This window comes from Nelumbo nucifera, chromosome 2 (assembly GCF_055504915.1).
Source record: "Nelumbo nucifera cultivar China Antique chromosome 2, China Antique-T2T, whole genome shotgun sequence".
Lineage (NCBI taxonomy): Eukaryota > Viridiplantae > Streptophyta > Magnoliopsida > Proteales > Nelumbonaceae > Nelumbo > Nelumbo nucifera.
The window spans coordinates 57318413-57342256 of record NC_142650.1 but is presented as its reverse complement, the minus strand read 5'-3'; the positions used below and the strand labels follow the sequence as shown (position 1 = coordinate 57342256).

At 42.7% G+C, this 23844-nt stretch overlaps 1 protein-coding gene across 2 annotated transcripts in view; it reads left to right on the top strand.

Annotated features, from left to right (window-relative positions):
• The first annotated feature begins 429 nt into the window (after positions 1-429).
• The window catches only part of LOC104587332 (phosphatidylinositol 4-phosphate 5-kinase 9), a 52030-nt gene continuing 28615 nt past the window's right edge, over positions 430-23844 (top strand). The window contains exon 1 of one of the 2 annotated variants that reach the window (XM_088896891.1): positions 430-750. The gene's annotated coding sequence lies outside the window, so the exon portion shown is untranslated. The remainder of the gene's footprint in view (positions 751-23844) is intronic. The other variant, XM_010244891.3, reaches the window with a different exon arrangement.

Genomic DNA, 23844 nt, shown 5'->3' with positions numbered 1-23844 from the left:
AATCGATTCTTATTAATGTTGGAGCAAACCAGCTAATATACCAACAAGCCAGCACTCGGTTCCTTAAGTAACCAAGACTTAAATTTATATTTTTAAAAGTTAAAATAATACTAAAAATTGACAAATTTGAAAGTTCAGCTACCCAAAGCATTCGGTTACTGCTATTTTACCTTAAAACATGAATAATATTAGCATACTAAAAGTCTTACGTGAGATCTAGACTTAGACGGGACCTACAATGTTAGGGAAGGGGGAACGTCATTTAATATGGTAGACTTTGAGTACTATATCAAGTCCCATAAAAAAAGATCAGTGGGGACATACGTCTCAATCACGCCACATCATCCCATGTCAAACCTGGAGTTCTAAGATATAGGTTGTACGTGAGGAACAGGGGATCGGTAAGTAACGTATATTTTAATTAGTATTTATTTATTTAATGATTTCCAGAATTTTATAATGCAAGATATCGGTGAAAAAAGTAGAAGGATATCGAGATTTTAATTGAATTTCTGTGTTCTGTTTTGTATTTCTGAAGCTGGTTGTAGTCCATTCACTTCACATCGCTCTTATTTTTTTTTCTCTTTTTTTGCTTTTTGTTTTCTATATCCACCAATGACCTTAACGAACCTGAAATTCAACTACAAGCACTGTCACCGCCACTGCCACCATTAACAACCACCAACTATTACGTTTTCCAATTACTGTCTGTGGTGGTGCAGGTTTTCTTCATCTGGCTCTTCACTCAAGGTAGTATTGACTTTCTTTTTTCTCTTATTTTTTCCTTATTTTGATCTTTGAATGCAACTCTGATTTGCAAGAACCTGAAGAATTTAAGATTGGAGTTATCATTGTTGAGATTGTTCGAAGATTTTGTGTGTTAGGAGTTTTTTTTTTTTTTTCTGGTTGAGTGATTGTTTGGAGCTTATAGTTAAGTGGAAATGATGATTGTGTTAAGTTTAAATGGAATGGAAGATAAAAAAGAGAGAAAGGTGATTAACTGATTTTGTAGTTAAAGTCAAACAGAGTCCGTGCTTAATCTGATTGAAGATTGATGCTACGTGAATTTTCTGAAATATATCAATCAAGTTAGTTTAATGAAATGTGATATTGTCAAATAAAGTCTACCTATGTGCTTATGGTGTTCCCATTCTCCTTGACGATCAATAATTTTTAAAGGTTTTTATCACAATTTATGCACAGAAATAGCCCCTGCTTCTCTATAACTTACGAATTGAAGTTTTCTATTGGCTTGAAAGTTTTTCTGTTTTGAATTTCTTACTTCTCTGATTTCATGCCTTTTTCATCTCTTACTCTTTTACTCCCCATTGTTCACCTATTGGCATCATGAACTTTACCAAATTTTCAGTCTATAGGACAATGGCAAACTACTTTTTTATTGTGCTCCATTGTTTTAGTTCCAACGTGCATGTCGATATGGTCTTGTTCATTTTGTATTTGATTATTTCTTCTCAGTTATGATGGTGTAACTTCATATCTTGTGCCAGTGGGATGCATAATAAATAAACAGAAAGCCCAAGGCTTATCTGTAATTAACTGTATTTTTCTGCAACCCAATGCCAGGCTGCTTTTCTTTTTTGATAATTTCCAGACTGCTATTAACTACTTGAATAATGTAGACCTGGTTTTTCTGTAGTGTTTGGATGAAACCCTTTTGGCATGGGGAGCCAAAACATGATCATATGGTCAAATGAGATGGCAGGTCATAATGTAATTTCCGTGGAGACTATCTGGTTCAAGAAGAATTGAAATTCCTACAATCTACTTGTAATCTAATAGAGCACCCAAGTAACATCTTGAGTGAAAACTTGAAGGATGCCATTATGTAAAGTCTCTATAGCCACGGCATTACATGGTGGGCCAAAATAAAATGAATAGAGGTTAGGGGGAAGGCCCTGTTGGTTTCTTCTGAACCAGGATAACCTTTGGTAATAAAAATAACTTTTATGCATTGTTGTTGGACCGAGTCCACTTGGGTCTTTTCAAACATGTTGCATAATCAGGAAAATATAAGATCCATGATCTTCTGGATCAAATGATGAAAAGAAGCTTTGAAATCCACAATTGTAGCTTTTAGGTAAAGACGATTAGACTTTGGCTATGTACTTGCACACAAAGTGATGGAGCTTCACCACTGTGATTCAACAGGAACCCACCAACATTTCCATAAATATTAAAGCATTCCATTGTTTTTAGCATCCAATCCTGGAATTAAGGGTGACGAAAGAGGTCCTTCGCCCTCCTGTCTCTTTGTGTAGTTCTCTAGTGCCTTAACCATTGAAGAATGTCCACATGACTACATGGCAAGAGTACACAATAGTGAGTTTCAAAAGAAAAAAGAGAATGGTTTTCGCTCTATGGATTTGAATATGACATTGTCAAAAATTCTGTATTTGTCTTGGAGCACCCACCCAATAGTTTATATTGTCATGGCTTTCTCTTTTTCATCTCCAGCCATGGAAAACAACTATCAATTTACATTTCACAGGTTTAAGAATTCTGGACCACATTTTATATATGTAATCATATAATAAGAATTAAACTTGATTCCATGATTGTGTATCATGCACACTTGAAAAGAAGAGAATAAGAGAAATATTAGAATTCTGTTTCACTTTTTTCACTGTAAGAATATCTTGCCTATCTAGATCTTCTATGCACAACCAGTCAAACTATAAATCTGAACTGAGATAGATTAACCACACAAGCTTGACCATTCAACTACACCTTGATTCCTCAAAGTTCTCGAGGTTGGAGCAAAGATTATAGGTACACTTTATTGGTGTCTAAACCACTTGAACAAAAACTTAACATGGCCTGTTAATGAGATGTTCACATGGTTCAGTAGTTTTGAAATAGATTGATATTGGCTCCTACCAACAATTGTGCTACAACTGACTAACTTTGGATTAGCCTCTAATTAGTAGTACAAAGACTAAACTGCCCCCACTTAAGTATGGGATACGAAGTCTCTATTAAAACTGCCACATAAGCACATAACTTATACGTCATATAATCCCAGCTTGTTACATATATAGTTCACTCTCCCTGAGCTTAAGCCTTTTGTAAACAAATCTGCCCATTGATCACCTGAACCCACATGTTCTGTGCTTATCTCTCCAGTAAGGACCTTCTCCCTCACAAAGTGGCAATCAATCTCTATGTGCTTTGTTCTTTCATGAAAAACAGGGTTAGATGAGATGTGGAGTGCAGCTTGATTGTCACAGTACAATTTCATAGGTCTATCCATGGAGAACCCGATTTCTTGTAGGAGATTCCTCAACCATACTAATTCACATGTAGTGTGTGTCATGGCTTTGTATTTGGCTTCAGCACTGCTCCTTTCCACAACCATTTACTTCTTACTCTTCCATGTCACAAGATTTCCTCCAAGAAATGTGCAGTAGCCTGTAGTAGATCTTCTATCAGACACAAAGCCTGCCCAATCTGCATCTTTTTACCCAATTACTTCAAGTCTTCCTCCTGGTTTGTACAATAACCCACGGCCTGGAGCTCCCTTCAAGTACGTTACAATTCTAAGAACTGCATCCCAGTGAGGTATCCAAGGGCTCTGCATAAATTGGCTCACCACACTGACTACAAAGGAGATGTCTGGTCTCGTGATAGTCAAATAGTTCAACTTCCCCACTAACCATCTATACCTTCTAGGATCATCAAATATTTCCCCTGTATCACTGCTCAACTTAGCATTTGGCTCTATTAGGTACTGCCTAACTCAGGGACTCTTTCGAAGGAGCCTGCCTCTTGAATGAGAGAGAGAGAGAGAGATAGATAGATAGATAGATAGATAGACAGAGAGAGAGAAAGAGAGAGAGAGAGATTGTATTCCCAAATCGATAATCCCCTCCTAGCTTCCTTTCCTTATTTATATACTGCTGTTACAATTCTGTTATACCAGCCTCTCCACTTGTCCAGTTTGTTAGTTAGTTTGTTCTAGTGGTTGGCTGTTAGTTACATTCTTTAAAGGCTGGCGTGGCCTTTTCTTGTGCACTTGTATTCCCTTTATTTGTGTCTCAACAGTCCCTCCTCCCTTGAAAGCGACCTTGCCCTCAAGGTCAAGATGTGAAAATCTGTTCTGTAAATCCAAGTAAGGTTCCCAAGTTGCATCCTCAATTGGGAGACCTGACCATACTACCAATTCCTCTGGTTCGATGTGATTCCCTTTGCGTATCCACCTGAAATCTGTTATCTGGGTGGGCTCAGTTTGAACTTGTCCATCTTCGGAGAATGATGGGAGGGTGGTTGTTGTTATTGCTCCTGTTTTTGGCCATTTCTTCAATAGGGATACATGGAATACCGGGTGCAATTTTGATGTTGCTGGGAGGTCAAGCCTGTATGCCACCAACCCAATGCGTTTCACAATCCGAAATGGGTCGAAGTACCTAGGGCTCAGTTTGTTCCACCTGTGGCCTGCAACTGAAACTTGCTTGTATGGTTGTAATTTAAGGAAGACTTGCTCCCCAATCTGGTGCTGGACAGGGCTATGCCTTCTGTTGTAGGAGTCTTCCATCCATTGTTGGGTTCGATGGAGGTGGGATTTGAGATCTTGTAACACCCTATCTCGCTGGAGGAGTTGGTCTTCTACTGCTGCTGCTGCTGTAAACCCTTTCTCATATGGGAGTAGGGGAGGTGGGTCTCATCCATATAGAGCCCGGAAGGGAGTCATTCCTACTGCACTATCATACGTGGTATTGTACCACCATTCTGCCCAATGAAGCTACTTGAGCCACTGATGTGGCCTCTCCCCTGCATAGCACCTTAGATAGGTTTCCAAACTCCGGTTGACCACCTCAGTCTGCCCATCTGTTTGAGGGTGGTAGCTGGTAGGTTTGAAGAGTTTCACTCCCTGTAGGCGAAAAAATTCTGCCCAGAAACGACTCATAAAAATAGGGTTGCGGTCTGAGACAATAGAGTTAGGGGTACCATGCAGTCGTGCCACCTCCTTAGTAAAAATATCAGCCACCATTGAGGCTGTAAAGGGGTGGGACAGAGGGAGAAAATGACAGTATTTGGTGAATCTATCAACCACTACGTGAATGACGGACTTTCCATAGGAAAGGGGAAGCCCCGTTATGAAGTCCATGGATATATCTGCCCACACTTGTATAGGAATCGGGAGTGGTTGTAGCAGTCCTGCTGGAGATTGGGTATCTGCCTTATTTTTCTGGCAAATGACGCATTCGACTATGAATTTTTGGATCGAATTTTGCATGCCTTTCCAGTGGAATTGGGTGGCTGGTCTCTTGTAAGTGCATAGGATCCCTGCGTGTCCTCCTGCTGGTGGTGAGTGGAACACTTCCAGAAGCTGGTGAATATGGGCTGATTCCTGTGGTATCACCATTCGGCGTTTATACAGCAGCAAGTCATTCTCCATTGTGTACCCTAGGTGGCTAGTAGGGTCCTCTTAGACCTGTGAACGCAACTTGCTCAGTTGTGGGTGCCTTTCAGCTTCTTCCCTTAGCTGACCCATGATGGAACAAGTTGGGCCCGTGAGAAGTAATGGAAATAGTTATGGCTGGAGTGACAGTGCATCCGCCACCTTGTTAGTGTGCCCTGCCTTGTATTTGTTAGCGTAGGGGTATTTCTGTCTTTATACCTAGATTAATGTTGCTGATCTGTAATGTTGTGTTGGAACAAGTGCTCTTAACTTAAGTAAGGGCACATATGTTACGGTCCCGCGCGTAGGATCCCGTCACGGGTCGGTCCACGGTGCAAAAGCCCCCTGCTTCCCCTTGCGCCTTCCCTTGCTTACAGGCCCTATTACGGAAACCCAATGGGTGATTTGTCCAAGAGACCACCCGAACTCTCCTTTGGGGTGATTTGTCCAAGAGACCACCCAAACTCTCCTCACTCTTTTCTTGGCTGGAAAACTGAATAATGTTTTATTTCAATTCGTAGCTCCTTAAATAGGAGATTACAGAAGGGAATTCCTAATTAAACTCAAACTCCAACTTGAACTCAAACTCCTAATTACCTACTCCTATTGGTAACTCACTCTTACGTAAGATAAGATAAAGATAAGATAAGATAAGATAAGGATAAGGGTTAAGATAAGGAAGGCTGGTGGCGAGTTCTCTTTGATGTGTCCTGATAAGGGTGGGCCCACCCCTATGAGCTGTCATGTGGGCCCCGCTCTGCTGTTGCTGCCCGGGTGCGTGCACGCGGCTCATGGTGCTGCTGCCGCGCGGTGCGTGTGCGCGGTGCCGTGCGCGGTGCGCGTGCACGGTGCCGTTGCCGTGCAGTGCGTGCGCGCGGCTCATGGTGCCGCTGCCATGCGGTGCCGGCTGTGTGCGCGGTCGGTGCTGCCGTGCGGTGTGCGCTGCTGCCTTTGTTGCTGCCGTGTGGTGTGGTGCACGCTGCCGGGCGGTGCGTGCGGCTGGGCGGCCCGCTGTGCGTGCTGCTACCTATGACTACGTGCTGCTGCCGTGTGGTGCGGTGCGCGCTGCCGGGCGGTGGCCCATAACAGGTGCATGTTGCACGCTGCCAGGCGGTGCGTGCGGCTGGGCGGCCCGCTGTGCGTGCTATTGCCTTATGACTGCGCCGTAGTGTGCTTCCGGCTGGCATGCCCATAACACATAGGTCTTTTCAGTTATGTTTTAATAATAATATAAATACTTCCTGGCCGACTGGGAGAAGTCAAGTTGACTCTTTCAGTTCGAACCAGAATTCTCTCTCTCTCTCTCCCTTTCACCTTTTCTTCTTCTACATAACTGATCTCAGATAGGTAGAACTCTAAGGCAGACCTGAATTCTAGCATGGTATCAGAGCTTCTTGAATTTGCCTAGATTTCCGCTTGCCTAGGTTTCTATTCTCTGCGCACCCTATCTAGGGTTTTTTTTTTTTTTTTTTTTTTTCTGTGTTCGATTGGAGATAAGGGAAAGGGCTGAAAAGGAGTGATCACCCTCTTCCCTTGGAGGTTTCTATGCCTCCAATCAGGTTGTATGTGGTCGGTTGCTGTGATTTCTGAGATCGCCCTCTCCTAGTAGAGGAAGAATAGAGGGCCGAACTGTGTGTGCAGTGGCTGTCGTGTGTGGCTGTTGTGTGTTTAGTGGCTGTCGTGTGTGGACTGCTTTCCTGCTTGTATGGGTGTTACTTCAGTGATAAGGTAAGAGATTTCAGTGCATGATATCTGTTATGGATTAAATAGGAAGTGTGTTTCAGACCATATGCTAGGGTTTCGGACAGTAATGTGCTAGGGTTTATGCTGGTTTCTTTGTGCATTTTGAAGGAAGAGATATGATCATATAGTGGTGAGATTTCAGGTAGTTGTAGGAGTAGGGTTTGTGGTGTGAGCACACTTTTCAGCAACAAGTGCTGAAATCAGTGTGACAGGTGTGATCTAGGGTTTGTGGTGTAAAGAGCACACATTCTAGCAACAATAAGTGCTGCAATCAGTGTGGCAGGTGTGACCTAGTGGTGTGTAGTGTGCAGATCTCAGTGATAATAGAATTCAGCAAGTGTGCAGAATCGGTGATAACATAATGGGAGATAATAATGATTATAAACCTAGTGTGATGGTGCCTACAGACTACCTGAATGTTCAGATGACCTCCATTAAATTAAATGGAGAGAATTATGTGCCTTGGGATAAATCCGTTGAAGTCTTTCTGAAGGCAAAGAAGAAGGTAAAACACATCAGAGAGGAGAAACCCTCCTCTGACTCTCACGAGTATGAAGACTGGGAGCAAGAGGATGCTCAGATCATCACATGGCTGTGGAACAGTATGGAACCCAGGATTAGTGTGAACTTCATGTTTCTTGATACTGCCAAGGATGTGTGGGACCATGCGAAGAAATTGTATTCGGGGCAGGACAATACAACCGGAGTTTATCAGCTTTATCAAGAGTACTTTAACCTGCAACAGGGCAATTAGAGTCTTGAGGAGTACTATGCCAACATGAGGAACATACGTAATGAGTTGAATGTCTATCATCCTCTCACTTCTGATGTCAAGATTTAGCAACAACAGAGAGAGCAACTTGATGTGACTAGATTTTTGGTACGACTAAAGTTTGAATATGAACCAGTACGGGCTCAGATATTAGGAGGATCAGCTCTTCCGTCCCTAGAAGAGGTATTTGCTCGACTCGGGAGGATTTCTATCGGATCTACTAAGAACTCTAATATCTCAGATAGATCTGCCTTTGCTGCATCGAGAGGCCATGGTGTTAGAGGTGGAGCTAGGGGAGCTCAGTCTGGCCGTGGTGGTGGTAGTGGTTTTGCATATGGCCATAAGTGGCAATGGTGAGTCTACTCATAATCGTGGTGGTGGTCGTACTGGGGGTAGAGATTCAAGGGGAGCCCGTGGTAGAGGACGTAGCTCAGGCCCGAGGAAGTGCACTCATTGTGGTATGGATGGACATACCATCAACTATTGTTATGATCTACATGGTCCTCCCTCAACCTGGGCCAATCATGCCGCGACCGGTGACTCAAGTTCCAGCTTTAGACAGGAGAATCATTTATCTGATTAGATGCCTCCTACATCCATAGATGGTCCCATGAAGGAGATGGTGAGTGTTCCCCGTGATGAATATGAGAGGTTTATCCAATCACAGCAGAACACGACGACTTTTGCTCACTCAGGTATGGCTTGTCTGGCATCTACACCCAACCCCTGGATCATTGACTCTAGAGCTTCTGATCACATGACTGGAACTCCAGGTGTGTTTTCCTCCTTATCTCATTGCTCAACATCACAATCTGTCACCCTTGCTAATGGTTCCACATCCTCAATTTGTGGTGTTGGTAATGTTTACCTAGATCCTGTATCCCTCTCATCAGTTCTGTATGTTCCTAAATTGCCTTTTAACCTTATGTCTGTTAGTAAGCTGACCAAATCACTTAACTGCTCCATTACCTTTTATCCTTCTATGTGTGTTTTTCAGGATCTCAAGACGGGGATGAAGATTGGTGGAGGGCATGAAACAGGTGGACTGTATTATCTTGACGGTGGTGGTGGTAGAACTTCATCAGCTCTCTAGTCATCTCTTTCTCCTCTCCAGTGGCATTGCCGATTTGGTCATCCGTCGCTAAAAGTCTTGAAGTCCTTGGTTCCGTCCTTGAGTCAGCTTTCTGTTTTGGATTGTGAGTCGTGTCAGTTTGGGAAACACCATCGTGTTCCCTTTAGTTCTAGGGTTGATAACAATGTGTCGAGTCCTTTTTCTTTAGTTCATTCAGATGTTTGGGGTCCTTATAAAGTGATGTCATATAATGGATACAAATATTTTGTCATTTTTGTGGATGATTTTTCAAGGATGACGTAGCTCTATTTAATGAAAGAAAGAAGTAATTGTTTACCATTTTTCAGAAATTGTATGCTGAGATTCATAACCAATTTGGTACCCACATCAAAGTTTTTCGTTCTGATAATGGCCGCGAATATTTATCCTCATCATTTCAGGAATACTTGGACCAACACGGCATTATACATCAGACCTCGTGTACCTACACCCCACAACAAAATGGGGTGGCTGAGAGAAAGAATCGCCATCTCCTTGAAACAGCAAGATCCCTAACGCATCACATGCATGTTCCCAAACCTTTTTGGAGTGATGCAGTGCTTACCTCTTGCTTTCTGATTAATCGGATGCCCACGTTCATCCTTGATGGTCATTCTCCGTTTTAGGTCTTGTTTCCCACTTTGTCTCCGTTCCCTCTTACGCCGAAAGTTTTTGGGTGTGTCTGCTTCGTCCATAATCTGGGTCCCGGGAATGACAAGTTCGATGCCCGTTCTCTCAAGTGCATCTTCCTTGGCTATTCTCGGACCCAGAAAGGGTATAGGTATTACCATCCTGGTTCTCGACGGTCCTTTGTGTGTGCTGATGTCAGTTTCTTTGAGTCTACTCCGTTCTTTTTGGGGTTCGGTGATGCTTCTTCCTCCTCATCACCTCCTCTTCCATTTCCCGTTGTCAATCCTCCTTCCTTTGTTCCAGTCGTGACCAAATCCTTGCCTCCGGTGCCACCACCTGTTGAACGCCCACCTATCCGTCATGTGTATACACATCGCCCACACACACCAGCTACTACTCCTCCGGCTACATCTCCGTCGACGGATCCGGCATCAGACCCGCACTTAGCATCTGAGCTTGATCTACCCATTGCTTTGCAGAAAGGTAAACGTACTTGCACCCTTCATCCCATTTCTAATTATGTTTCTCTTACTCACCTTTCCGCTTCCCATCGCTAGTTTGTTACCTTGTTATCATTAGTTATTGTTCCTAAAGATGTCCAGGAAGCCCTTGCCTCTCCAGGGTGGTGCTGTGCCATGGAAGACGAACTCTCAGCCCTTCATCATAATCATACTTGGGACCTCACTGCTCTTCCTCCTGGGAAACAAGCTGTTGGTTGTAAATGGGTTTATACGGTTAAGTATCTACCTGATGGTAGTGTTGAACGCCTGAAAGCGCGATTAGTTGCAAAAGGGTACTCCCAAACCTATGGTATTGACTACACAGAGACCTTCTCACCGGTTGCTAAGATAGGGCCAGTTCGTGTTGTGATCTCTCTTGCAGCCATGTATGAGTGGCCATTATATTAGCTTGATATCAAGAATGCCTTTTTGCATGGTGACTTACTCGAGGAGGTCTACATGGAGCAACCTCCAGGGTTTGTTGCTCAGGGGGAGGATGGTAAGGTGTGCAGACTAAGGAAGGCTATATATGGGCTTAAACAGTCTCCTCGAGCATGGTTTGGTAGGTTCAGTGAGGTGGTAAAGAAGTTTGGTATGAAATAGTGCAAAGTTGACCATTCTGTATTTAGTCATGACTCTCCGGGAGGAAAAATACTGTTGGTGGTGTATGTAGATGATATTGTTATTACTGGGAATGATAACATTGGTATTGACAGGCTGAAGACTTATCTGCAGGATCACTTTTAGACAAAGGATCTGGGTAAACTGAAATACTTCTTGGGGATAGAGGTAGCGAGATCCAAGTATGGGATTAACTTGTGCCAGAGGAAGTATGTGCTTGATTTGCTGGAAGAAACAGGCTTGTTGGGTGCCAAACCAGCTGAAACACCCATGGACACAAATACCAAGCTAAGCAGTGATATGGGTGAAGTGTTTGAAGACCCTGGCAAATACCGACGACTTGTGGGCAAACTGAACTACCTAACCATTACCAGACCAGACATCTCCTTTGCAGTTAGTGTGGTAAGCCAGTTCATGCAAAAACCTCTGATTCCTCATTGGAATGCAGTTCTGAGAATTGTGAAGTATCTAAAAGGGGCTCCGGGTCACGGTCTGATATACAAGAGTGGGGGAAAACTTGAAATAAAAGGGTATTCTGATGCTGATTGGGCCGGTTCTATGTCTGATAGGCGGTCTACTACAGGCTATTGCACGTTTCTGGGAGGTAACCTGGTGACATGGAAAAGTAAGAAGTAGTGCAGAAGCAGAATATAGGGCTATGGCGCACACCGCTTGTGAATTAGTGTGGCTAAGGAACCTTCTACAGGAAGTAGGGTACAACATTAACACTCCAATGAAGCTCTATTGTGATAATCAGGCTACAGTTCATATCTCCTCTAACCTAGTGTTTCATGAAAGAACCAAGCACATTGAGGTTGACTGTCACTTTGTGAGGGAGAAGGTGCTGAATGGAGAGCTAGACACTACACATGTTAATACAGGAAATCAGTGGGCTGACTTATTTACAAAAGGCTTGAGTCGGGGAACAGTGGACTACATATGTAACAAGCTGGGAGTATGAGGGGGAGTGTTAGCGTAGGGGTATTTCTGTCTTTATACCTAGATTAATGTTGTTGATCTGTAATGTTGTGTTGGAACAAGTGCTCTTAACTTAAGTAAGGGCACATAGGTCTTTTCAGTTATGTTTTAATAATAATATAAATACTTCCTGGCCGACTGGGAGAAGTCAAGTTGACTCTTTCAGTTCGAACCAGAATTCTCTCTCTCTCTCTCTCCCTTTCACCTTTTCTTCTTCTACATAACTGATCTCAGATAGGCAGAACTCTAAGGCAGACCTGAATTCTAGCAGTATTTAATGACATAATCATAGCCGAGTAATTTGGCTATCCATCACTGCTGTTCCGGGGATAGTACGAATTGCTCCAACAGAAATTTCAGGCTCTGGTGGTCAGTTCGTATGATGAACCTCCTTCCTAGAAGGTAGGGCCGCCACCTCTGAACTGCGAGAACAATTGCTATCAGTTCGCGTTCGTATACTGACTTGGCCCATTTCTATGTTGTCATTGCTTTGCTGAAGAATGCTACTGGCCTTTCTTCTTGCATGAGGACTACACCAACTCCTTGGCTTGACGCATCACATTCAATGATGAAGTCCTTTGAGAAGTCTGGAAGTGCAAGCATCGGTGGGGATGAGACAGTTGTTTTGAGTGTCTCGAAGGCCTGTTGGGCCTTCCTAGTCCAGCAGAACCCATTCTTCTTAAGTAAACTTTTCACGGGGGCAGCAATCAATCCATACCCTCTAATGAATCGCCGGTAGTACCCTGTTAAACCCAAGAAGCCTTGTAGCTCCTTAACATTTTGATGTCGGGGTCAATTTATCATGCTTGAGATCTTTTCCGGGTCTGCTGCTACAATGCCGTTTTCAACCACGTGCCCTAAATAGTGTACTTGTGTCTGTCCAAATGCGCACTTTGACTCCTTTGCAAGGAGTTTATGAGTCCTTAGCAGTTCCAAGGTGATTTGTAGATGTACTAGGTGTTTGTCCCATGTAGTGCTATATACAAGTATATCATAAAAAAAACGAGTATAAATTTGCGCAAATGGGGTCGAAATATGTTATTCATAAGGGCTTGGAACGTAGCTGGCGCATTGGTCAACCCAAACGACATGACCAGAAATTCATAATGCCCTTCGTGTGTACGAAAGGCAGTCTTGTGGATGTCTCCCTCATGGACCCGTATTTGATGATATCCCGATCTCAGGTCTAGTTTAGAGAATATGGTGGCCCTGCCAAGTTCATCGATTACCGGTATGGGAAATCGATCCTTCACAGTAATGTTGTGAAGAGCCCTATAGTCTATACAAAACCGCCATGTCTCATCCTTCTTTTTCACAAGTAATATTGGCGAGGAGAATGGGCTTTGGCTGGGTTGTATAATTTTTCTATCAAGCATATCTTGCACTTGCCTCTCAATTTCTAGCTTCTGAAAATAGGGGTAACGATAGGGCCTTACATTTGTGGGTGCAGTTCCGGGCAGCAATGGAATGCAATGATCATGGGCACGTTTTGGTGGTAGTTCCTTAGGTTCTTGGAAGATCACTGTGAACTTCTGAAGTAGCTGCTGTAGTTGTGTGCGGCCTTCTTTGGATCTGCTTCCTTGGGCTAGAATGGGGTCGTTCCCGTGGGAGTCTATCTGCATTAATATGACGTGGGCTGGGTCTGCTGCCTGTTTCCTTAGGGAGGCGAGACTAATGGGTCCTGGACCCTTGGACAGCTGCCCACTTGAAAATCCATGGTGAGACGGGCCCAATCACATATCACCGGCCCTAGTTGCCTTAAGCATTGGACTCCGAGAACTACATCTGCTCCACTGATTTCCAAGGGGTGCATATCTACCTCGAACTCATGTCCTTGTATCTTCATCTTTAATTCTGTGCACATACTGTCAGACACCAGGTTGCTCCCATTAGCTACGTGCACCCGGAAGGTTGCACATGGTTGGACCGGAATCCCTAGTTGTCTGACCAATGTTTGGTTAATGAAATTGAGAGTGCTGCCACTGTCTATCAGAACCGACACATGGCGCCCTTGTACCAGTCCGATTACTCTCATAGTTTGAGAAGACACAAGACCGGTCAAGGGTTGTAGGGATACTTCTAGGTATTCCTTTGTCCATTGCCCCCATTCTTGGTTGTCCATTGGCTCTTCAATGTCTGTTGATTACTCGACATATTCGGTTTCATGTTGAAGGAAGAAAACTTGAGGGATCTTACAGCGATGGCCCAGCCCGAATTTGTCTCCACATGCATAACAAAGGCCCTTTTCCTGTCGGGCTTGCATCTCAACCCAGGTTAACCTCTTGGCTGAGCCGGGGCCTGAACCAGAGTTGGCATCCTTGCTTGTGATTCTTACTCCTGATTTGGTCTCCGGTTTACCCAAGATACCTGGTTCTAGGTTCGGTATACCAGGTTTGATCGCAGCTCCCAGAGGTCGATTAATCCTTCTTGCCCGATTCAGTTTGTCTTCATGTAGTTGAGCTAATGCTGCTACTTCAAGAACGGTGGTGGGCTGCATGGCTTTTACCTCCAGCCACAATTCTTCCCTGAGTCCACCAACAAAACTGCCAACAAGCGCATTTTCTGGCCAGCCTTGCATGCGCACAACTAATCTTTCGAATGCCATATGATAATCTTGGACGGAGCCGGTCTATCGTAGCTTAGCGAGGCTTTCATCATAGTTCTCAAAAGCCGAGACTCCAAATCGCATGATTAAGGCGTCGGTGAAGTCTTCCCATGTGGCTCTTGGGTGTCGTCGCCGGTACCACTGGTACCAGATGATCGCCTCTCCTTCCAGGTGTGCAGAAGCTAATGGAACACGATCAAGTCCCTGTGTGTCGTGCTAATCAAAGTATCTTTCTGTTCGCAGAAGCTAGGATGTGGAATCTCCCCTTGCGAAGATGGGAAACTCGATTCTTGCTATTCTTGATCCGCTTCAATGACTGGTGTCACTGTGTTCTTCCTGATTCAGCGCGGGAGGTGCCTGTGCCGGTCGTTCAAGCAAGGATGCGAAGCTTTCTTTGATTTCTTTGACGTCAGCCAATATTCTTTGCATTTCTCCTTCCATGTTGTCGACTTTGTTCTCCATTGCGGACGACCTTGTGCTTGGCTTCTTGGCTCTGATACCAACTTGTTAGGTACTGCCTAACTCAGGGACTCTTTCGAGGGAGCCTTCCTCCTGAATGATATATATATATATATATATCTAGAGAGAGAGAGAAAGAGAGATTGTATTCCCAAATCGATAATCCCCTCCTAGCTTCCTTTCCTTATTTATATACTGTTGTTACAATTCTGTTATACCAGCCTCTCCACTTGTCCAGTTTGTTAGTTAGTTTGTTCTAGTGGTTGGCTGTTAGTTACATTCTTTAAAGGCTGATGTGGCCTTTTCTTGTACACTTGTATTCCCTTTATTTGTGTCTCAACAGGCTCCATGGGAGTTTTAGTCGGTTTTGCACCTAACAGTCCTGTTCCATCCAGTAGATCAAGAACATATTTTCTTTGGCACAGGTTTACACCTTGTCTTGATCTAGCAACTTCTATACCGAAGAAATACTTCAATGTCCCAAGGTCTTTTGTTTGAAACTGATTTTGCAGAAAGACCTTTAGTTTATCGATCCCCAATTTGTCACTACTAGTTATGACAATATCATCCACATAGACCACTAATAAAATCTTTCTAGCTTTTAAATCATAGCTGAACATCGAGTGGTCAACCTAGCATTGTTTCATTCCAAAATTCTTCACCACTTCACTAAACTTCCCAAACCAAGTACGAGGCGATTGTTCCAACCCATAAATTGCCTTTTTCAATCTGCACACCTTACCATCCTCCCCTTGAGCAACAAACCCAGGTGGTTGCTCCATATATACCTCCTCCATAAGGTCACCATGAAGGAAGGAATTTTTAATGTCAAGTTGAAACAAGGGCCAATCATACATAACTGCCAAGGAAATTAAGATATGGACAGAGCCAATCTTAGCCACTAGAGAGAAGGTCTCCATATAGTCCACCCCATACAACTGTGAATAACCTTTAGCAACAAGTCTGGCCTTTAGACGCTCCACACTACCATCCGGAAAGTATTTAACAATATACACCCATTTACAACCCACAACATGCTTACTAGGAGGAAGAGTATTGAGCTCCCACGTTTGAGTATGCTGAAGGGTAGAGAGTTTCTCCATTGCCTGCCGCCACCCAGGTGAGCTAAGAGCCTCTTGGACATTTTTAGGTATAGAAATAGATGATAACAGTGAAACAAATTGGCGATGTGAAGCGAAAAGGCGAGAGACTGAAACAAAATTGGAAATGGGATGGAGGGTACAACTACGTTTACCTTTCTGTAAAGCAATGGGAAGATCAAGTCCTGAAGGTTCTGGGGTAGGAGCAACAACAGGATCCACAGACAAGGTAGAAGTTGGAGGAGGAGCCAGTGTCTGTCGATGAGTATACATGTGCCGGATCAGTGGTCGTTCAGTAGGGATCTGCACTGGAGGAGGTGAAGGGTCAACCCCAACTGGAACACCTGGAATGGGATCATTGACTGGAAGAGGAAGAGGAAGCAAAGGTGGAGACACTAATGCTTCAGGTCCCGAGAAGAAGGGGACAGACTCAAAAAAGGTGACATTAAGACAAACATAGCACTTCCGAGTAATATGATTGTAACACTTGTATCCTTTTTGAGTACGAGAGTAGCCAAGAAAGACACACTTAATAGAGCGTGCATCCAGCTTGTCTATCCCAGGACTCAGATTGTGAACAAAGCACACACAGCCAAAGATGCAGGATGTTAATGGAAAGGGAGACAAGGTGGGGAACAAAATAGAGAAGGGAGACCGACCATGAAGAATGAAGGAGGGCATCCAATTAATAAGGAAACACACAGTAAGTACAACATCACTCCAAAATCGTTTAGGAATACTCATATGATGAAGAATAGACCGAGTAGTTTCAAGGAGATGACGGTTCTTTCGTTCAGCCACCCCATTTTGTTGAGGAGTGGATGCACATGAAGTTTGATGAACGATGCCATGCTGTTCTAAATACTGTTGAAAGGAAGTAAGAAAGTATTCACGACCGTTATCTGAACGAAGAACTTTGATTGGAACACCAAATTGTGTACGTATTTCAGCATAGAATTTTTGAAAAATGGAAAATAATTCATTCCTTTCTTTCATTAAATAAATCCATGTCATCCTTGAACAATCATCAATAAAAGTGACAAAATACTTGTAACCATTATAAGACTCTATTTTAATCGGACCCCAAACATCTGAATGAACCAAAGCAAAAGGACTCAACATACGACTATCAACTCTAGGACTGAAGGGAACACGACAATGTTTCCCATACTGACGCGACTCACACTGTAAAGACAACAAATGACTCAAAGACGGAACCAGTATCTTGAGTGCCTTGAGAGATGGATGTCCCAGTCGACAATGCCACTGTAGAGGAGTGAATGAAGTCTGAAGTGCAACTGACGATCCACCACCGTCAAGGTAATACAATCCACTAGCCTCATGCCCCCCATCAATCTTCTTCCCCGTCTTAAAATCTTGAAAAACACAAAAGGAAGGGAAAAATGTAATAGAACAATTAAGAGTCTTGGTTAATTTACTAACAAACATAAGATTGAATGGAAACTTAAGGACATATAGAACAGATGATAAAGAAAGAGAAGTCGTATCAACATTACCAACACCACAAATGGGAGAAGAGGAACCGTTGGCAAGGGTAACAATTTGAGATGTGGAAGTTTCAGAGAGGGAAGATGTTTTGGAATGGTAGAATACTAATGTATTTCATTCTATTGCCAATCGACATATTTATACAGTAAGTTGCTGCAATAAATAGAAAGAAGAAAAAAATAGAAAGAAAAGAAAATAGAAAGTAGAAAAATAGAAAGAAAAGAAAATAGAAAGTACAAGAATAGAAAGAAAAACTTTCTAAATCAATCCTTCCACAATCCTAGGAATATATACAATTATATTTTTACACAACTACCAAATATAGATCTGCACCAGTAACCCCACGTTTTCCAACACTCCCCCTCAAGCTGGTGAATAGAGATCCTCCATTCCCAACTGGGCTATAATTCTTCGAAAGTCTGTACTATTGAGCCCTTTAGTAAGTACATCGGCCAGTTGTCCTTTTGTAGACACATAGGGAGTGCAAATCAACTTGTTGTCCAGTTTCTCTTTTATAAAGTGTCGGTCAATTTCGATGTGCTTCGTCCTGTCATGTTGAACAGGATTGTGAGCAATATTGATGGCTGACTTGTTATCACAATATATTTTCATAGGCTCTTCTCGTGGAATCTTCAGGTCTTCTAAAATTATCTTCAACCAGAGTAATTCACACTCCTTGTGTCATAGCCCTGAATTCTGCCTCTGCACTTGACCGAGCCACTACATTTTGCTTCTTACTCCTCCAAGTGACTAAGTTTCCTCCCAAGAAGGTACAATAACTGGAAGTGGACCGTCTATCTACTGGAGATCCTGCATAATCGGCATCTGTATATGCTTCAAGAGCCAGTCCCCCATTTCTTCTGAATAAAATTCCTTTTCCTGGATTGGCTTTCAAATAGTGCAGAATTCGGTGAGCAGCCTGCAGATGAACTTCTTTAGGATTATGCATAAACTGACTTATTACACTTATAGCGTATGCAATATCTGGCCGTGTATGTGCAAGATAAATGAGTTTTCCAACCAGTCTTTGGAACATCTCCTTGTCTACACTTGCATTCTCGCTAGCTTCTCCAAGTTTATGATTGGGATCTATAGGCGTGGAAGCTGGTTTACATGCCATATTTCCTATTTCTCTTAAAAGATCAACAACATACTTTTGTTGAGAGATAAAGATACCTTGTTTAGAATGTGCAACTTCAATTCCGAGAAAATACTTTAGTCTCCCCAAGTCTTTTATCTCAAATTCTCTGGAAAGGAAATTTTTCAATGCTTCATTCTCCTTTATATCATTCCCAGTAACGATTATATCATCCACATAGACTAATAGTGCAGTAACTCCCCCTGAGGCTGTGTGTTTGATAAACAATGTGTGGTCACCTTGACTTTGCTTGTAACCTGTACTAAGCATCACCTTTGTAAACCTTCCAAACCATGCTCTCGGAGATTGTTTGAGGCCGTATAGTGCTTTCTTCAACCTACAAACTTTGTTCCCCTTAATGCCTTCTCCAAAACCCGGTGGAATGTCCATGTATATCTCCTCTTCTAGATCACCATGGAGAAATGCATTCTTTACATCAAACTGTTGCAAATCCCAATTATAGTTAGCAGCCAAAGACAACAACACCCTTATTGTATTCATTTTAGCTATTGGGGCAAAAGTTTCCTGATAGTCTACCCCATAAGTCTGTGTATATCCCTTGGCTACCAGTCGTGCTTTGTACCTTTTTAACGACCCATCAGATTTGTACTTAATTGTGAACACCCATTTACAACCTACAGTCTTCTTGTTTCTTGGTAGATCCACAACTTCCCATGTGTTGTTCTTTTCTAGTGCCTCCATTTCCACTCTCATGGATTTTCTCCACCCCTTATTAGAAAGTGCCTCGGCTAAAGTATTAGGAATTGGAATGGTGTTAAGGCTGGCTAGAAAACTTTTATGGGATTTAGAGAATCTTTGGAATGACACAGATTTGGCTAAAGGGTACAATGGGCGTTTGGTACATTCTCTGGTTCCTTTTCTCAGTGCAATAGGTAGGTCATACTCAGACTATGAAGGTGCAGGTTCAGGTTCTGCATATCCCTCAGTTCCAGGATTAGGAGTTGAATCTTGGACTTGCACAAGTTGAGGATCTGGATTTCTTCTCCTAGAGTAAACATGCATATATCTCACATCATCATGCACATCATTGGTGGGGTTAACAGTGTCTGAATTTGGTTCAATGGTCGGGTTGTTTGACTCTTGTTGAGACTCGGGAATGTGGGGCTCAGAGGATTGTGACTCAGAGGGATGTGATTCTTGATGGTTGGATGACTGTGAGGAGGGTAATACATCTAAGGAGAGTAGATCCGAGGCCTTATCTTCCATTAATGAGGGCTCCCTCTGAAGATAAAGTTGAGTGAAAAAGGATTGTCCCTCCTCAAATGTGACATCGATGGAGGTGTAGAATTTTCTGGTGGCTGGATGATAACATTTATAACCTTTCTGAGTTGGGGAATATCCCAAGAAGACACACCTAATTGCTCATGGATCCAATTTTCCCTTATTATGGACATGAACAAAGGTAGTGCAGCCAAAAATTCTTGGTGTGAGATTATTTGATGTTCGAATATCAGGGTAGAATTGAGAAAGGACTTGTATTGGGCTTCGGTTGTCAAGAACTTTAGATGGTAGTCTAATTATGGTGTATGCAGCAGTAAAGACAGCTTCCCCCCAATATTGTTTTGGCACCCGGTTTTGAAAGAGAAAGGCTCAGGTGGTTTGCAAAAGATGGCCATTTTTCCTCTCAGCTATCCCATTCTGTTGGGGAGTGTTAACATAGGAGGATTCATGCACAATGCCTTCTTTCTGAAAAAATGGGGACAAATTCTGATTAAAATAATCTGTAGCATTATCAGATCGAAACCTTTTAATTCTCACACCAAACTGAATTTGGACCATGTTATGAAAGTTGGGAAGAATGGTACCCACATCAGATTTAGACTTAAGAAGAAAGATCCATGTGACCCTAGTGCAATCGTCAAAAAGGTAACAAACCATCTAGAACCAGTAATGTTGGGAATTTGAGAAGGGCCCCATATATCCGAATGAATCAAATAAAAAGGAGTTGAAGATCTTTTATTGCTGATTGGGAAAGAAACCCTTTTGTGCTTAGCAAGTTCACAAACATCACAATGAAAGGTTTCAACATCAATTTCTTTAAACAAGGAAGGAAGCATTGTTTTTAAAACAGGAAATGAAGGATGACCGAAACGGAAGTGATGACACCAAATTAAATCTTTATTGGAGGTAGATAAGAATGACTCGTGTGTGACATGCATAACAGTGTGAGATGGTTTGCTGGTTGCTTCAAGGTAGTAGAGTCCATCCCTTTTCTTAGCAAGTCCAATCTTCTTCCCCGAAACCTGGTCCTAAAATACACAGTAAGAAGGAAATAACACAACATTGCAGTTCACATCCTGGGTGAGTTTATGTATAGAGATAAGGCTAGTGGATAACTTAGGAACATGAAGCACATTTTTAAGCAATAGGGATGGAGTAATTTGAATATTCCCAATCCTTGCCACTGTGGTGAAAGAACCATCAGCAACAAAAGTTTTTCTATTACTAGGACAGGGTGTATAGGTGAGAAAATGTAGTCAAGAGGGTGTCATGTTGTCAGTAGCTCCAGAATCAAGAATCCATGGAAAAACACTAGCCGAGGCATGTAATCCTAGAGATAAAGACTCACCTGAGAGAGCAAGAGAGGTAGAACCACTTCCTGGTTTCAAGGATTTCAGGAAGCTCCTTAGCCTTTCAGTTTCTTCATCATTAAATGGTCCCTGACTTGAGTGTTCTTGCTGCAGGGTTGTGGAGACATTATGGGCCTGTTGAACTCCTTTTGAAACTCCTCAATTTCCCCATTCCTTGCTGGATGTGGGAGGTTTCCCATGAAGTTTCCAGCACCGATCTTTTGTGTGTCTGGGCTTCTTGCAATAGGTGCACCAGAGGTTATCGTTAGAGTCATGGGTAGTTGTGTCACGAGCCAAGTTGTGATTGTTCTCACCCTTTGAACCACTGTAACTTCCTCCCCTTGCCACCATGGCTGAGCCTTCAGGATCTTTAGCTCAAGCATGATTCCATGGCAGCTTTCCTCAGCTCTGACAAGGGCTCTATGACTTCATTCAATGGAGGCACTTCTTCTTTTCCAAGAATTTGTATTCGGACCTAATCAAATTCAGCATTCAGTCCGACCAAAAAATCATACACCCTATCTCTTTCAATAAAATTCTTCAAGATCACAACATCATCAGGGCACTTTGTCTCAAGAACCCGATAATGATCAAGCTCATGCCATAAATTTTGCAGCAGATTTGCATACTCTGTAACACTTCTGCTCCCTTGTTTGGTCACCACTGTCTTCACTTTGACCTCATAGACACGAACAGTGTCATGGGCTTTGGAATAGGTTTGTCAGACAGCATCCCAAATAGCCTTTGCAGAGGGAAAAACATACAAGTATCACTGATCTCGGGTGTCATTGAACTCCACAACCATGACATAATCATGGAGTCCTCTTCGTCCCAAGCATCAAAATTTGGCTCGCCCAACTTTGGCCCTGTTCCAAGGTGACTAATTTTTCCTTTTCCCTTCAAATAGGTACGCACTAGTTGTGACCACTTCAAGTAGTTCTGGCCATTCAGTCTATATGTTGTTTGAATATTCTGCAAATCACCATTGTGAGGATGAGAATTTGTTGCTCCTTCATCGGTTTGGACGGGAGCACTTGTTGCAGTCATGTCGGACATTGTTAATGGAGGAAAAATAAGGCCAACAGGAAAGGAGAATAAAGGAGGGAAGAACTGGTCGGAATAAAGGAGAATAAAAGAACACTTCTAGTTACAGATCAACACTGAAGGCCAGAAGAGAAAAACACGAAAAACTGGCAATGAAGGTCGAAAAAATCTCAAGGTTGACAAACCTAGAGCTCTGATACCTTGTTTTGGAATGGTAGAATACTAATGTATTTCATTCTATTGCCAATCGGCATATTTATACAGTAAGTTGCTGCAATAAATAGAAAGAAGAAAAAAATAGAAAGAAAAGAAAATAGAAAGTAGAAAAATAGAAAGAAAAGAAAATAGAAAGTAGAAAAATAGAAAGAAAAGAAAATAGAAAGTACAAGAATAGAAAGAAAGAAATAGAAAGAAAAACTTTCTAAATCAATCCTAGGAATATATACAATTCTATTTTTACACAACTACCAAATTTAGATCTGCACCAGTAACCCCACGTTTTCCAACAGAAGAGAACACACTTGGAGTCTCAGTCATGTGATCAAAGGCTCTAGAGTCAATAATCCAAGGAGAGGGTTTGGATGCCAGACAAGCTATACCTGAGTGGGCAAGGGTGGCTATAGTATGCTGTGAAGTAGCCTGGAGGAACCTCTCATACTCATCACGTGGTACACTCACAATCTCCTTCCCGGAAACAGATGTAGATGTGGAAGGTATTAGATCTACCTGTTGGTTATCACTGACATCAACCCCACCAGCTACTGCATGATTGGCCCATGTAGAAGGAGGGCCATGGAGATCATAACAGAAATTCACTGAATGTTCGTCCCTGCCACAATGGGTACACTTCCTTGTAGAGTTACTTTTTCCTTTACCACGGCCTCCCCCTAAGTCACGACCACCACCACGGCCAAATACAGAACCACTACGACCTCCTCGGGAGGCATGTCCTCCCCCTCTAGTACCACGTCCACCTCCTCTGCTATCACAAATGCTGATCTGTCAGACTGTGTGGGATTTTCTGTAGGTCCCAAAGAAATCCTACAAAGCTGTGCAAAAACTTCCTCAAGTGTAGGAAGAGTAGAGCCTCCCATATTTGGGCCCTAACTGGTTCATATTCTGATTTCAACCCCACTAAGAACCTAGTGACATCTAGTTGTTCCCTTTGTTGTTGTTGAACCTTAACATCTGGAGTGAGGGGATGATATACATTGAGTTCATTTCTGAGGTTCTTCATACTGGCATAGTACTCTTCTAGGGTTTTATTCCCTTGTTGCAGATCGAAATACTCCTGATAGAGCTGATATACCCTTGTAGTGTTATCCTGCCCAGAATAAAGCTTCTTGGCATGTTCCCATATGTCCTTAGTTGTATCTAAGAACATAAAATTAGCACTTATTTTGGGTTCCATACTATTTCATAACCATGTCATGATTTGAGCATCTTCCTATTCCCAGTCATCAAACCCTAAAGAGTCAGCTGGTGGTTTATCTTCCTTCACATGCTTCACTTTCCTCTTTGCCTTGAGAAAAACTTCCACTAACTTGGCCCATGGTACATAGTTCTCACCATTAAGTTTAATTGAAGTCATCTGCACGCCCAGATAGTCAGAGGGAATCACCAC